The sequence below is a fragment of the Schistocerca serialis genome, chromosome 10 (assembly GCF_023864345.2).
Source record: "Schistocerca serialis cubense isolate TAMUIC-IGC-003099 chromosome 10, iqSchSeri2.2, whole genome shotgun sequence".
Taxonomy (NCBI): Eukaryota; Metazoa; Arthropoda; class Insecta; order Orthoptera; family Acrididae; genus Schistocerca; species Schistocerca serialis.
The window spans coordinates 115,939,306-115,954,454 of NC_064647.1; the positions used below are offsets into that span (position 1 = coordinate 115,939,306).

At 42.7% G+C, this 15,149-nt stretch overlaps 1 protein-coding gene across 1 annotated transcript in view; it reads right to left on the bottom strand.

The window, feature by feature from the left end:
* Positions 1-15,149, bottom strand: part of LOC126425305 (mitogen-activated protein kinase kinase kinase 10-like) — a 731,045-nt gene that overhangs the window by 210,426 nt on the left and 505,470 nt on the right. The window lies entirely within an intron of this gene.

Consider the following 15,149-nt stretch of genomic DNA (forward strand, 5'->3'; position numbering starts at 1 on the left):
ATGTTTTCGAACCCAAAAAAGTCAAGCTATTAGTTTCAGTAAACGCAGTCAACAATATAACATAAGAATCAACTTCATTTTTCAAGGAACTCTGCAATAGAATAAAAGGAGTGACCCATGAGGAAACTCTTCAGTTTCGATTTGAACGCGCATGGATTACTACTAAGATTTTTGAATTCTTGTGGTAACTTATTGAAAAGGGATGCAGCAGTATACTGCACACCTTTCTGCACAAGAGTATTACATTTGTGTGCGGTTCTTGTTTACGTCATATGTACTTTCCCGAGAGTAGGCCAGCGTGAACCAATACACCTGGTTTCATTCGGATTGCGTCACGTGCATTGGTCACACGCTCCTGTAACTTCTGGACATTGTCGACGGGTTTGGCACACACCACCTGTGCCTTAAAATGTCGCCATAGCCAGAAATCCAACTGATTCAGATGCCTTGAACGGGGAGGCAATGCTACCGGACTTCCACCACAGTCCCTCGTCCATGAAATGTTGCGGTCAGCAACAGTCGGCGATCCGTAGAAAACGGGGTGGTGTCCCGTAGTGCATAAACCACAGCTGTGTTTTTGAACGGTAGCCTTTTCCGATAGGTCTCGTAAATCATCGTGCATCACTACACATTACTCGTCACTAGTTCAAAATGGTTCAAATGGCTCTGAGCACTATGCGACTTAACTTCTGAGGTCATCAGTCGCCTAGAACTTAGAACTAATTAAACCTAACTAACCTAAGGACATCACACACATCCATGCCCGAGGCAGGATTCGAACCTGCGACCGTAGCGGTCGCTCGGCTCCAGACTGTAGCGCCTAGAACCGCACGGCCACTCCTGCCGGCTCGTCACTAGTAAAATGGCCCTTATCTTAACACGTGTTGGTTTCCGGACATACCGTTAGAGGAACTGTTGTTCTGATTTTGACCAATAATATATCCTGTAGTAATATGTGACACTTGTTTTTAACAACTTGTGTGTGTGTGTTACCTTCAACAATGAATGTGAGAAATTAACAGACGAAGATTGAAAGTAGACCTGAAAGTAATTTGTAACAAGACTCTAATAACGATTTAGAACGAAAATGAAACTGTACACATTAACAATGAAATCACAGAACCAGTTAACGAGTGTTTGTACTTAACAGTTTGAGCCACATCGCTGGTCGATCATCAGCGATCGGCTTGTTATCTTTGGCGCGTCCCCGGGAATGAGCATCTTTGGGTTTTCGGCTGGGGCGCGCTGGACGGCGAGAGGCAGTCGGTTTGGGGCGGCCGGTGAGGCTGCCGGAGTTGTGGCTCGGGCGTAAGCACGTGTGTGATGTCTGTTACGCTGGGGCTGTTTGCAAATCGTGAAACTCCTGCGGCGGTTACTGGCTGCCTGGAAGGCATTTCGTATAAACTGTGCCAAGCCTGGCAGTGAGAGGGGAGTCTGGAGTTGGTGTTGGCCTAGATGTTTGTACAAATTGAGGTGCCTGTGTGAGGAGCACGGCGTGGGGCTGTCGGTTGCTTCGTCCTTCTGGCAGCCACCGCAAGCGGATGTTCCGCCGGAATGTCTACAGTTTGTGGTGAGCATAGTGTGAACAAGTTCTCGTAGGATGTGCTCCCGGCCTGACTCTTGGCCTGTGTTATTTGTGGATGCCGACCCCTTGTCTGTTACTCCTTCCTAGTGTCCTGTAAGATTTCACAGCAAAACTGTGTTTTTGTGGAATTGTGTGTTTCTGGCTCAGCCTATAAAGGGGGAAAGATTTGTGTCTCAACTGAAGGGGGGGGGGGGGGGGGTGGGTTCGATTGGACATCTTTTGGAATTCCTTGATGCTGTAATTTAAACATATAAAAAAATTGTTCTTTTAGAACAAGCGCCTGTTTCTTTGGGACACTGCAGTTCAAACAGGAGTGGCGTAATGTTAATGGGTATTTGTTATTCGTCAAATGAAGTGTATTTAATGTCTTGCTCTTTTCGGGGGCACGCAGCTGTGTTATTGAACTCATTTTGAAGTGTTCTGTCGGGTGAATGACTGCTCCCCACTTCAGTGTATTCTTTTGAGTAGTATCGTAAGGTTTTTTGGATATTTGTCAGTGGGATGTGTTGATTCAATTTCGTTTTTTTCTTTCTTTTGAATTACGGTGAATTGTTTAGTTTATCCGGTTATTGGCTTAACTCGCGCTTCACGCACTAAATTAGCTGATATTGAAATTGTTTTTTTTTTATTCCTGTTTAATGTGAGACAGGTTCAAATGTAAGTTCATTTGTTATTTGAAATAAATGTGTTGGATTGACCTTAATGAATTTTGTGCAATTGAAGTAAGGGACCCAGTCCTTCATTAGTGCTTAAGTGGCGTGTGGTTCGGGTTGTGAACCAATTAACGAGTATTTGCACTTAACTGCTGTTATAAAGTACGACTGGACGGACAGGAGGAATAATAAATGGCAGAGTGAAAATGGTTTGGAGAGCTTTTGTTAAACTAAATATTGTTTTCAAAACCAACCTTCCGAGATGTCGGAAACAAAGTTTACAATCAGTGTGTGTTGTCAGTGGCATGGAGACGGACTTTTAATGTGAGAAACATTCAAAACAGAGGGAGTGGTTGTGACATGCAGGTTGCACGTTTGTTGGAGACAAGGAAAGTAAACAAATAAACGGCCCAGAGAGGAGAGTGGGGTAGAAGACGTCATTAAGACTGAAAAATGCATCAAATATAGTTTCGCTGTTTCACGAGAAACGTAAAATGTAAATGTCGTGTGGCTAGGGCCTCCCGTCGGGTAGACCGTTCGCCGGGTGCAAGTCTTTAGATTTGACGCCACTTCGGCGACTTGCGCGTCGATGGTGGTGGTGGTGGTGGTGGTGGTGGTGGTGGTGGTGGTGGTGGTGGTGGTGGTGGTGGTGATTAGGACAACACAACACCCAGTCCCTGAGCGGGGAAAATCTCCGACCCAGTCGGGAATCGAACCCGAAACGTTAGACTACCTTATTCTTTTATTTCTCAACCACGGAACCGACAAATCATTCAGTGTGGCGCAAAGCATGGATTTGAAGGGGAGCGCTGTATAATGTACCCATAAAATAATAATTTCTCTGTGTAAGTTTGGAGTGCAAAGAAATGTAACAAAATGATCTAAAGAGACAAGATACACTTTTTGTTAATTTTTTAGTCGTCTTCACTTCTTCTCTTGTCTTGATTGCGTGTAGACGGACATCTTGCGTGTGCTGGCAAATGTAAGCATATTTGTACTAATTAAGCAGATAATATATTCATTTAATATTATTGTGCACTTTTAATTTGTAAGAGGTGATCCCGATTTCATGTCCGCCTTCCTTGAATTAACCTGCATTCAAGTAATTTACAGTTCAACAATCGCAGCGGCCGATGCAGCCAACGACGCCATTACGTGGCGATATTATAAAAAATTAGCAGAAGCGAAAAACTCGCCCCCTATTAACATTTTTCTCCACAGCCGCTCGACGCTGCAGAAAATACGTAGCTTTAAGATTCTTATTTTCAGTACCACAGCCGAGAGCCAGAGCCAGGACTCAGACTACAATGCAATGGTTAACGAAGGTTGGAAAAAAAATACTCTCGCGCGTGTGTGGGCCGCAATTGTAATTAGTAACTAAAGATTTTTTTGCTTTAAAGTGAACTGGACTAGCCGAGGAAATTAATATGAAAGGTTTATTCCATTGTTCAACTTATATGCTCATGTTTTAAGATTCAGCGAGTCTAACATTCATTAACGTAACAAATAATTTAAGATTATTATTGTTAAAAAAAGAACTTCACATAAGCATTTAATTGTAAATCAAAATGAAATGAAGTATCAGTTTTATTACGGCCCACCACGTAAGTCGGCAACAATCAAAAAATAATAATAATATTAAATTACGACGGCCGACGGACGCGAGAATCGCCCTGAGCGCTGTATTCTATCGGTCAGAGCGTCCAGCTTCAGAAAGAATGGCGCAGTGGACTTCTCAGCGTCGTGTTTTCAGTGCTGAACATTATTTCACAAATAATGAATATGTTACCACCGTTCAACGGCTTTTCCATTTACAGTTCAACGTTGAGCGCAATGGTTCGAGACCTGAGCACAACACAGTACTTGCTAAACTGTTTTCGCACAACTGGATCAGTTATGAAGAAGAAGTCGACTGGTCGCCCCGCCCCCCCCCCCCCCCCTTACGCGCGAACACCACAACATGTCGACGCAGTAAAGGCGTCCGCTCTTCAAAGTCCTCGTCGTTCCACTAGGCGCTGTGGTCCCAGTCGGCATGCCTCGTCGGTCGCTACAGCGCGCCCTGAACTGCGATTTACACTCCATCCTCATAAAACTATGATCGTACACAAGCCTCACGAGTTCGATTTTAACGAATAGAGAGATAGTACATGTTGAGTTCGCGATATGTTACTGCGACACTAATTTGGCAGAGCAGTAATGATCGAAGAGGAAACATTACCAAGTACTATACATTTCAAGATAACTACACCATACATAACACACATGAACTCATAAGCTTAATTAAAGACATCCACATCCCACCAAGAGCTAAATTAGCATCACGAGACATAGTCAACCTATACACGAACATCCCTGTCAAAGAGACTATTAACATTATAAGAAACAATCTGCTTAAATATAAGAAAATTAGTGTTGCAGAGATCTGTGAACTCATAGAAATACTTTCACTTATTCTAGAGCATAATTACTTTAGCTTCAACAACAAACTGTACCAACAACATGATGGTTTGCCAATGGGAAGTAGCTTAGCTGGGATATTGGCTGACATTTACATCAACCATATAGAACAAAAATTCTTCTCTGTCAACCAGCACATCTCAAACAAATAATATACTACAGAAGATATGTTGATGATAAAATACTGCTTTTTGATTGTACAAGCAATGAAATAGATACATTAGCAGCACATCTTAGGAAAATACACAAAAATATTAAATGCACAGTTGAACATGAAACTAATAAAATCATTAACTTTCTTGAACTGAAAATTTGCAATAGTAACAAACTTCAATTCAGTATTTACAGAAAACCTACCACCACAGATGTCAGTATTAGCAACTCATCTTGCCACCCCGCCAACAAAAAATGGCATATTTCAGAACGATGCTACACCAACAAAGTGAAATCAATATAATTAAAACAGTTGCTCATAATAATGAATATAAACCCACAATAATAGAAAAACTCCACAACAAAATGCAGAAAAAAACCACAGATCCGCTTCACAGCAGTCACTTCAAGCGAAATCAGTGTGCCACTGCAGCCAAACCTAAATATGCTACTCTCCCATACATAGACCCACTTTCATAACAAATAGCAAACGTATTTAAAAAGAAGAAAAATATCAGAATCAGCTTTTCCACAAATAATAAATTACAACAAAAAGTAATCCATGATGTAAATACCTCCAAGAGTCCCTACCGTAAATCAGGAATATACAAACTCAAATGTGATACATGCCCAAAATTCTACATTGGACAGACAGGCAGAAGTTTTGAAATTAGATACAAAGAACATATTGATGCTTTAAGACTAGGTAACTTGAACAAATCAGCATTTGCAGCCCATATTGCTGAAGAAAACCATTCAGTGGGGAACATTGAGCACAACTTAAAAATTTTGCATCTAACAGAAAAAGGAGCCACTATGAATATATTAGAAGAATTAGGAACACGAACGAACACACACACACACACACACACACACACACACACACACAGCACCCCAGACTATATCCTTAACGAACAAACAGTTAGCTAACACCCCTTTCCTGAAAAATTTCCAAAAATTACTTTCCAGCCTCCAAACCAAATAATATTAATACACCTATCTGCAGATCAAGTAGCAAATTTATGTGTTACTATAATTCTCATGATGCCAAATGAAATAAAATAATATACTATTTTACCTATAGCGTTCTAAATACATATAAAAACTATAATTTAGCAATATCAGCTGAAAAAAATTCAATGTCTCTGTAGTAATGTAAAAGGCATTACAGTTTTGTAAATGAATATATGATCCTTTCCAAACATAGGACATCATCATCAAATGCTTAGAAGCATCTGTGATACTTATATGTTTCTAAGCTCTTTTGTATGTATCAAAACATGTGCGTGGTTGAAATGATCTCAGCGACAAATCTAAAGTGACAGTGATAACTATTTACGTGTGCAACAACGAGGATGCAGTCGGAATGCATTTACATCGGTCTGACGAACGTTATGAAAACAAACACTCGAAACCGACGTTTCACGTACGTCACATGCAACGAAAATCTGTAACGCAACCATCTGTGTGTGGCGTGTTTATAATTATGTTTTATTTATATTTTAGGACAATTAATCTATAAAAACACACCAAATGTCATAAAGAAAGCATGTAAACCGTTTGATGAATCACAACGATTCGAAACCAGTAACGGTTTCCTTTGAATAAAGGAACTCAAAGTAAATTTGTGGCTGGTTGCTGTCCTAACGCCATCAACATTTGTCTTCAAACAACGGTCTCCAACATGTCATCATATGACAAAATTGCAGGAAACAACTTTGGTTTAAATGGCTCTGAGTATTACGGGACTTAACATCTGAGGTCATCAGTCCAAAAATGGCTCTGAGCACTATGGGACTTAACATCTGTGGTCAGCAGTCCCCTAGAACTTAGAACTACTTAAACCTAACTAACCTAAGGACATCACACACATCCATGCCTGGGGCAGGATTCGAACCTGCGACCGTAGCAGTCGCGCGTTTCCGGACTGAGCGCCTTAACCGCGAGACAACCGCGGCCGGCGGTCATCAGTCCCCTGGGACTTGAACTACTTAAACCTAACTAACCTAAGGACATCACACACATCCATGCCCGGGGCAGGATTCGAACCTGCGACCGTAGCAGCCGCGCGGTTCCGGACTGAGGCGCCTAGAACATCTCGGCCACGGCGGCCGGCACAGTTTTGGTATTCAATATAAACGTGAAACAGCCAAAATAACCTCAGACTTCACAGGAATGTAACAATTCGTGTTCAAATAAGGCCTTTTCTGATACAACTGTATATTATCATTCAGTCATAAGTCATGTTTGCAAAATACTGACACGAGTTACTTACAGGAGGCTGAAAAACTGACAGAAACTTACTTCACAGAAAATAAGTTCGGGTTCCGGAGAAATGTAGACACATGCAAGGCAGTAATGATGTTAGACGTACCTTAGAAACAGGTTAACGAAAGACAAACCTATGTTTGTAACTATTGTATATTGGGAGAAAGCTTTAGGTAGTAAAAAGTGGAATGCACTCAGTGGAATTCTGCTGGCAGCACGGGTGAAATACACGGAGCGAAATGTTGTACACAACTTGTACTGCAGTTATGAATCGAAGGGCATGGAAGGAAAGCAGCGGTTAAGAAGGGAATGAGAGTGCGTTGTGGCCAGTCCTGGATGTTATTCAATCCGTACACTGAGCAAGCAGTAAAGAAGACCAAGTTAGACAGGAAATTCAACTCTCAAACTTGCCGATAACAAAGTGACTGTCGCAGAGATGGTATAGGACTAGAAGAGCAGTTGACACACGAATGGAAAAAACGGGTAGAAGCCGAGTCCGATCTCGGGGAAGATCAGTTTGGATTCCGTAGAAATACTGGAACACGCGACGCCATACTGATCCTACGACTTACCTTAGAAGATAGATTAAGGAAAGGCAAACCTACGTTTATAGCATTTTAGAGAAAGCTTTTGACAATGTTGACTGGAATACTCTATTTCAAATTCTGAAGGTGGCAGGGGTAAAATACAGGGGGCGAAAGGCTACTTACAATTTGTACAGAAACCAGACGGCAGTTATGAGTCGAGGGGCATGAAAGGGAAGCAGTGGTTGGGGAGTGAGACAGGGTTGTAGCCTCTCCCCGATGTTATTTGTATACTGAGCAAGCAGTAAAGGAAACAAAAGAAAAATTCGGAGTAGGCATTAAAGTCCATGGAGAAGAAATAAAAACTTTGAGGTTCGCCTATGACAGTGTAATTCTGTCAGAGGCAGCAAAGGACTTGGAAGAGCAGTTGAACACAATGGACAGTGTCTTGAAAGGAGGGTATAAAATGAACATCAACAAAAGCAAAACGAGGATAATGGAATGTAGTCGAATTAAGTCGGGTGATGCTGAGGGAATTAGATTAGGAAATGAGACACTTAAAGTAGTAAAGGAGTTTTGCTATTTGGGGAGTAAATAACTGATGATGGTCGAAGTAGAGAGGATATAAAATGTAGACTGGCAATGGCAAGGAAACCGTTTCTGAGGAAGGGAAATTTGCTAATGTTAAGAGTAGATTTAAGTGTCAAGAAGTCGTTTCTGAAAATATTTGTATGGAGTGTAACCATGTATGGAAATGAAACATGGACAAAAAATAGTTTAGACAAGAAGAGAATAGCAGCTTTCGAAATGTGGTGCTACAGAAGAATGCTGAAGATTAGATGGGTAGATCATATAACTAATGAGGAGGTATTGAATAGGATTGGGGAGAAGAGGAGTTTGTGGCACAACTTGACTAGAAGAAGGGATCGGTTGGTAGGACATGTTCTGAGGCATCAAGGGATCACAAATTTAGCATTGGAGGCCAGCGTGGAGGGTAAAGATCGTAGAGGGAGATCAAGAGATGAATACACCAAACAGATACAGAAGGATGTAGGTTGCAGTTGGTACTGGGAGAGGAAGAAGCTTGCACAGGATAGAAGCTGCATGGAGAGCTGCATCAAACCAGTCTCAGGACTGAAGACCACCACCACCACAACAACAACAACAACAACAACAACAAGTATATGTAAGGAGTGTTGCCCTACACGTAAGTGAAACGTGGAGGACAAACTTTTCAGAGAAGAAGAGAATAGAAGATTCTGAAATGTGGTCTACGGAAAAAATGCAGAAATTTAGATGAGTAGAACAAGTAACTACAGAAGAAAGTACTGAACAGAACTGAGGAAAAAGAAGTTTGTGGTACAACTCGACGGAAAGAAGGGATCAGTTGATAGAGCACATCCGGAGGCATCATCGAATCATGGCTTTGATAATGAAGGGAAGTGTAGCGGCAAAATTTGTAGGAGGAGACCAAGACTCGAATAAAGTAGGCTGGTAGGAGCGAACGTAGGGCGCAGTGGTTACGTAGAGATGAAGAGTCCTTCATGAGACAGCGTGCGGAGCTGCAGGAAGCCTGTTCTCGAACTGACAACACAACAGGTATAAACTTCTCGGAGGATAGCACCGAGTATATTCGATTGGTGAAGCTACAGAGCTGTTCCACGCTAAGGCAGCGACAGTTTTATGTGAGAGCGCTGTTCACCTTCTGTATGACGCACGGTGTCAGAGGGGGTGTTCTGACTGTCGACGGCGGGGGTGAGGCGGGAACCTTTAGCAGCAGTAATGGACTCCGGGCGCCTCAAAGGTCGACCGCTCGAGGGCCCGTCCTTTCCTGCCTCGCTATCGTCCAGGAACGCCGCCTCCAAGTGATCCCTTAATGGCGTTATTTCCTATGCATATCATTTTACAGGTGCGTCGTAATTAATACAGACACCTGACAAAGGTACGATACTAAACGTAAACACGGGTCCGGCAACGAATAGTTTCCGAGATAGGCCTTATTACAAACGTGTGTTTACGAGCTCTCTCTGATTTCAATAAAATAAATAAATAAATAAATAAAAATAATTGAAGAAGAGTTCAAATGGCTCTGAGCACTATGGGACTTAACATCTGGGGTCGTCAGTCCCCTAGAACTTAGAGCTACTTAAACCTAACTAACCTAAGGACATCACACACATCCATGCCCGAGGCAGGATTCGAGCCTGCGACCATAGCTGTCGCGCGGTTCCGGACTGAAGCGCCTGGAACCGCTCGGCCACAACGGCCGGCTCTCTGACTTCAGTAGGAAATATTGCAGTAGTTAGTACAAACCAGATTGAAATGTACACTTTTCGGTTAATTCCCCATCTAAGACAATCGCCGTTCCATATCCTGCTGTGACCTTTTCGACAGGTTTTAGTCTCCGCCCTCTATATGTACCTGAATTCAGAGATATGCAATACAACCTCTGACAATAAAAGTCGGTGAATGTATTCCAGTCGATATTGTCGAAAGCCGTCTCTACAAAACGCTATAAATGTAGATCTGTTTTTCCTCAACATATTGTGCAACATCAGTCGTAGTTTCAGTATTGTCTGCCGGCCGGGGTGGCCGTGCGGTTCTAGGCGCTACAGTCTGGAACCGCGTGACCGCTACGGTCGCAGGTTCGTATCCTGCCTCGGGCATGGATGTGTGCGATGTCCTTAGGTTAGTTAGGTTTAAGTAGTTCTAAGTCCTAGGGGACTGATGACCTCACATGTTAAGTTCCATAGTGCTCACAGCCATTTGAACAATTTTTTCAGTAGTGTCTCGCGCGTGTCTGGATTTCTCCGCAGTCACGTCTCATCTTCCCCAAGAGCGTCTTCTGTCAGTTTCTCCCATTCTTCGTGTCAGTATATTGCAACCATGGCTTATTAAACTTACGGCTCGGTAATGGTCACACCTGTCAGCACTTGCTTTCTTTGTAATTAGATATATTACATTCTTCTCTGCGTCTGAGGGTATTTCATCTGTCTCACATACCTTCTACTCCAGGTGGAATAGTTTCGTCATGGCTGGTTCTGACACAGATCGCAGTAATTCTCAGGGAATGTCCTGTATTCAGGAGCCTCGCTTCGACTAAGCTACTTCACTGCCCGTGGTTCCTCTCGCCTAACATGGCAAACGCGAACTTGTGAGTAGTAACGCAAAACAAAGCCGATCCTACAAATCGTCCGGACGAGAGTGAATGTCTGCCACACCACTGCCTGCCGATAGTACGAATGTTCATCGGGTTACGTGCTGAGCTGTTGAGTTCGGAAGAAAATTATATCCCCCTCAATCACTAATGGAAACTTTTGGAAGTACAGTTCATGTTAGGAAATATGATTAGCGTTAACGTGGCCTCCCGTAAATTAGGGGCTTGCCAGTTACGGCGCGCAGTTCGTCATTTCCGCGACTAATACTGCTTTCTAGAACCAATGCGCAAGTCACCGTCCCGATTAGTAACTGCCCAATTAGTTGCTTTCAGCGATCATGAAGGACACAAAAAGATCACTTTGGACAAAAAAAATCCACTGCCTGGCTCCTACGATCTCGCCTTGGCCTTGTAAAACACTGCTGCCGTGTGCATTTTCATGCAGAGGGCGCACTGTATCTGCGGTAAAGATAATTTACATCAAGAGCTCACGTAGCTCAAGCGCATTTTTAAAGCGAATGGATTTTCTCCGCAAGAAATTGGTAGAGCATTCAATGTAAAAGCTAGAATGGAGGTATGTGATGGGGAAGAAGATAATAATTTCTTCAGATCGAGTGCGTTTTTCGCCCTATGGTGGTGCTCTTTCCTCGAAGATAGGCCGTAACTCTCGAGGAACACTGTGTTGCGGTGATCTTCCGGCCTCCCACGAAGATTGCACCTAAACTCGGCTCTGTGAAGGACGATTTATTGGCTCGAAGGCGTGTGTGCATCAGATTCTTTGCGGAAATTGTGAGAAGTCATACATAGGTCAAACAACACACACCGTTCTTGAGAGATGTGTGAAACATCGAAGATACGTAACAGCCAGACAAGTCAGCTGTGGCCGAAAACTGTATCGATACAGGGCATTCCATGAACTACGGTGATCTGAAGATTCCAACATTCACCTCTTCCTTATGGGAGTCTGCCTTCAAGGAAGCTAGATAGATTAGATTAGCAAACAATTTAATAAATAGACACAATGGTTTTAATTTTGACAAAACATGGAATCCGGCTCTTGGGATAATCAAACTGCAGAGAAGTCGTCACGGTGTCATCGCCGCCGAACATACATCAATAAGCGAATCGAATGTCTGTATGCCTTCGCTACAGGCGGCGCGTGTGTAAGCGTATCTCTTTGTGAGGATCGCCGGACGGTACGCGGCCGAAATATCAGTGGAAGAAATCAACAATAATAAATTATATGCCCGAAATTTAATGGATCACTGCTCCCGTGTTTGCCGTCGTTATCCATCAGCATGTTCTCTAGGTAACACGGGAGAGCTGTCGCTATGCTATGGGAAGAGTCGGTTTTACAACTACAGTAGACTTTCTCAGAGAAAAATGTGGCAACATACTGGCTATTCGTATGAATTATTTCACGTGAAGTGATTTATACTTAATTATGTTCTCCTTGCACGTTTCTGTGCTACATTAAGACTGTGTGATGTACACTATCCGATCAGAAATGTCCGGGCAGCTACTAACAACGACTGTGTCCAGCTTTCGCCTTTATGAGTGCTTAAACTCTGCTGGCGAGACATTCAGTGGGGCGCCTGAACGACTGTGGTGGAATGCCAGCCACAAGAGCCGCAGCAATAAGGCGGTGATGCTGGACGCTGTGTCTGTGGGATTACAGCTCGATAATGAATTCAATTGGGAAAAGCACACCACAGAACTGCTGAAGCGTCTTAACAAATCTCTATTTGCAATGCGAATTGTCACACATAGGGGATATAAAAATGAAAAAGCTGGCATACTATGCTTACTTGCATTCCGTAATGTCATATGGGATTATTTTTTGGGGGTAATACATCAAGCCAAGCTAAAGTTTTCCGGGCACAAAAACGTGCAGTACGAGTTATATGTGGTGTGATCTCAAGAACATTCTGCAGAAGCCTGTTTAGGGAACTACGGATATTAAATACTGCTTCCCAATATGTATTCTTTAATTAAATTTGTCATTAAAATATATCACTTTTTCAAACCAACAGCTCAATTCATGGAATCAATACTAGAAATAAGAATAACCTTCACACGGATTTAAAGTCGCTTAGTCTTGTACAAAAAGGTGTGCATTATCCAGCAACACACATTTTCAATAACTTGCCAGCAGCCATAAAAAGCTTAACAACCAGTGAAATTCAGTTTAAGAGAAGCCTAAAGGATTTATTGGTGGCCAACTTCTTCTACTCTATTGATGAATTTCTCAGTATAACCAACTTGTGTGTGTGTGTGTGTGTGTGTGTGTGTGTGTGTGTGTGTGTGTGTGTGTGTGTGTGTGTGTGAGTACAATATAACTTCTGCACCGTTTCAGTGCAGTAACGTGTTCATTGTAAATAGGTATTATAGTAGTTGTTATACATGTTTATTACCTTATAAATAAATAAAAACTATTTTTATTTTAAATTCAGTGGATTAGTATTTGTAAAATGATCCTTTCATATAGTGTTCATTAAAAAATAAAAATGACGATCATTCCACTTGGGACCTGTGGAATGGTACATTAGCTTATTTGTTTGAGTTGTAAATATGTCACGTATTGTTGTTTTTCTGACATGTTCTACATCCTGGAGGACCTCCTCACTACGGATCAATTGGAACGACAGTAAATCTAATCTAATTTAATGTAATCTGGAGTGAAGTCGACATTCTGAGCCACCCTAGAGGTTTCCCACGGGGTTCAGGTCCGGAATCTGGGCAGCCCGGTCCATTTCAGGAGTGTTACTGTCCACAAATCACTCCCTCAAAGATGCTGCTTTAAAACAGAGTGCAGTGTCATGATGACGCAAACAATCGCCTCCGCACTGTTGTTCTGCTGTACGCAGCACACAGACTATAAAATGTGGTCATACCTTGCCGTAATTAGCGTTTTATTAAGTGCAATAAGGTGACCACGCCGTAAAAACATACCCGTTCCGTAACAGCACCTCCTGCGTACTTTAGTGTTGGCCCTAAACATGATGGCACGTAAAGTTCTCCAGACAAAAGCCACCCCAAACTCTTCCATCGGACTGCCACAGGGTGTAGTGTGATTCATCCCTTCAAACCACTCGTTTTCAGGCATCCAATGTTGCTCTTTAACCCACCTCCAACGTCGCCTGGCATCGAAATATTTGGCTTATGAGGAGCTGCTCGACCACTGTACGCCGTTGTTTTCGCCTCCATAGCCGGCCGGAGTGGCATGGATGTGTGTGATGTCCTTAGGTTAGTTAGTTCTAGGGGACTGACGACCTCAGAAGTTAAGTCCCATAGTCCTCAGAGCCATTTGAACATTTTTTTTAACCTCCCTATGCAGCCATTCTGCTCTTTGCCTGGTGGTACTGTGGAGTGATTCCTTCCGCTGACCTCCTGAGATTTTTTGCAACCGCCCGCGGAAACACTCGACGGCCCCGCTCATCAGTACATGAGTTCTTTCTACACTTCGTTTAGCTTAGCTGTTCTTCCGCGTTTCCACTCTGTAACGGGACATCCTCCTCTAGCATTACTTTTTCTCGACAGTACTTGTCGATACCAGTATTATTTTCCGAATTTTGGACAGGTCAATACTATCTCAGTTGGTTTTTCTGAAAAATTTCATATAATTTTATACACAGTACAGGGTTATTACAAATCATTGAAGCGATTTCACAGCTCTACAATAACTTTATTATTTGAGATATTTTCACAATGCTTTGCAAACACATACAAAAACTCAGTTTTTTTAGGCATTCACAAATGTTCGATATGTGCCCCTTTAGTGATTCGGCAGACATCAAGCCGATAATCAAGTTCCTCCCACACTAGACTCAGCATGTCCCCATCAACGAGTTCGAAAGCATCGTTGAAGCGAGCTCGCAGTTTTGGCACGTTTCTTGGTAGAGGAGGTTTAAACACTGAATCTTTCACATAACCCCACAGAAAGAAATCGCATGGGGTTAAGTCGGGAGAGCGTGGAGGCCATGACATGAATTGCTGATCATGATCTCCACCACGACCGATCCATCGGTTTTCCAATCTCCTGTTTAAGAAATGCCGAACATCATGATGGAAGTGCGGTGGAGCACCATCCTGTTGAAAGATGAAGTCGGCGCTGTCGGTCTCCAGTTGTGGCATGAGCCAATTTTCCAGCATGTCCAGATACACGTGTCCTGTAACGTTTTTTTTTTTTTTTTTTCGCAGAAGAAAAAGGGGCCTTAAACTTTAAACCGTGAGATTGCACAAAACGCGTTAACTTTTGGTGAATTGCGAATTTGCTGCACGAATGCGTGAGGATTCTCTACCGCCCAGATTCGCACAGTGTGTCTGTTCACTTCACCATTAAGAAAAAATGT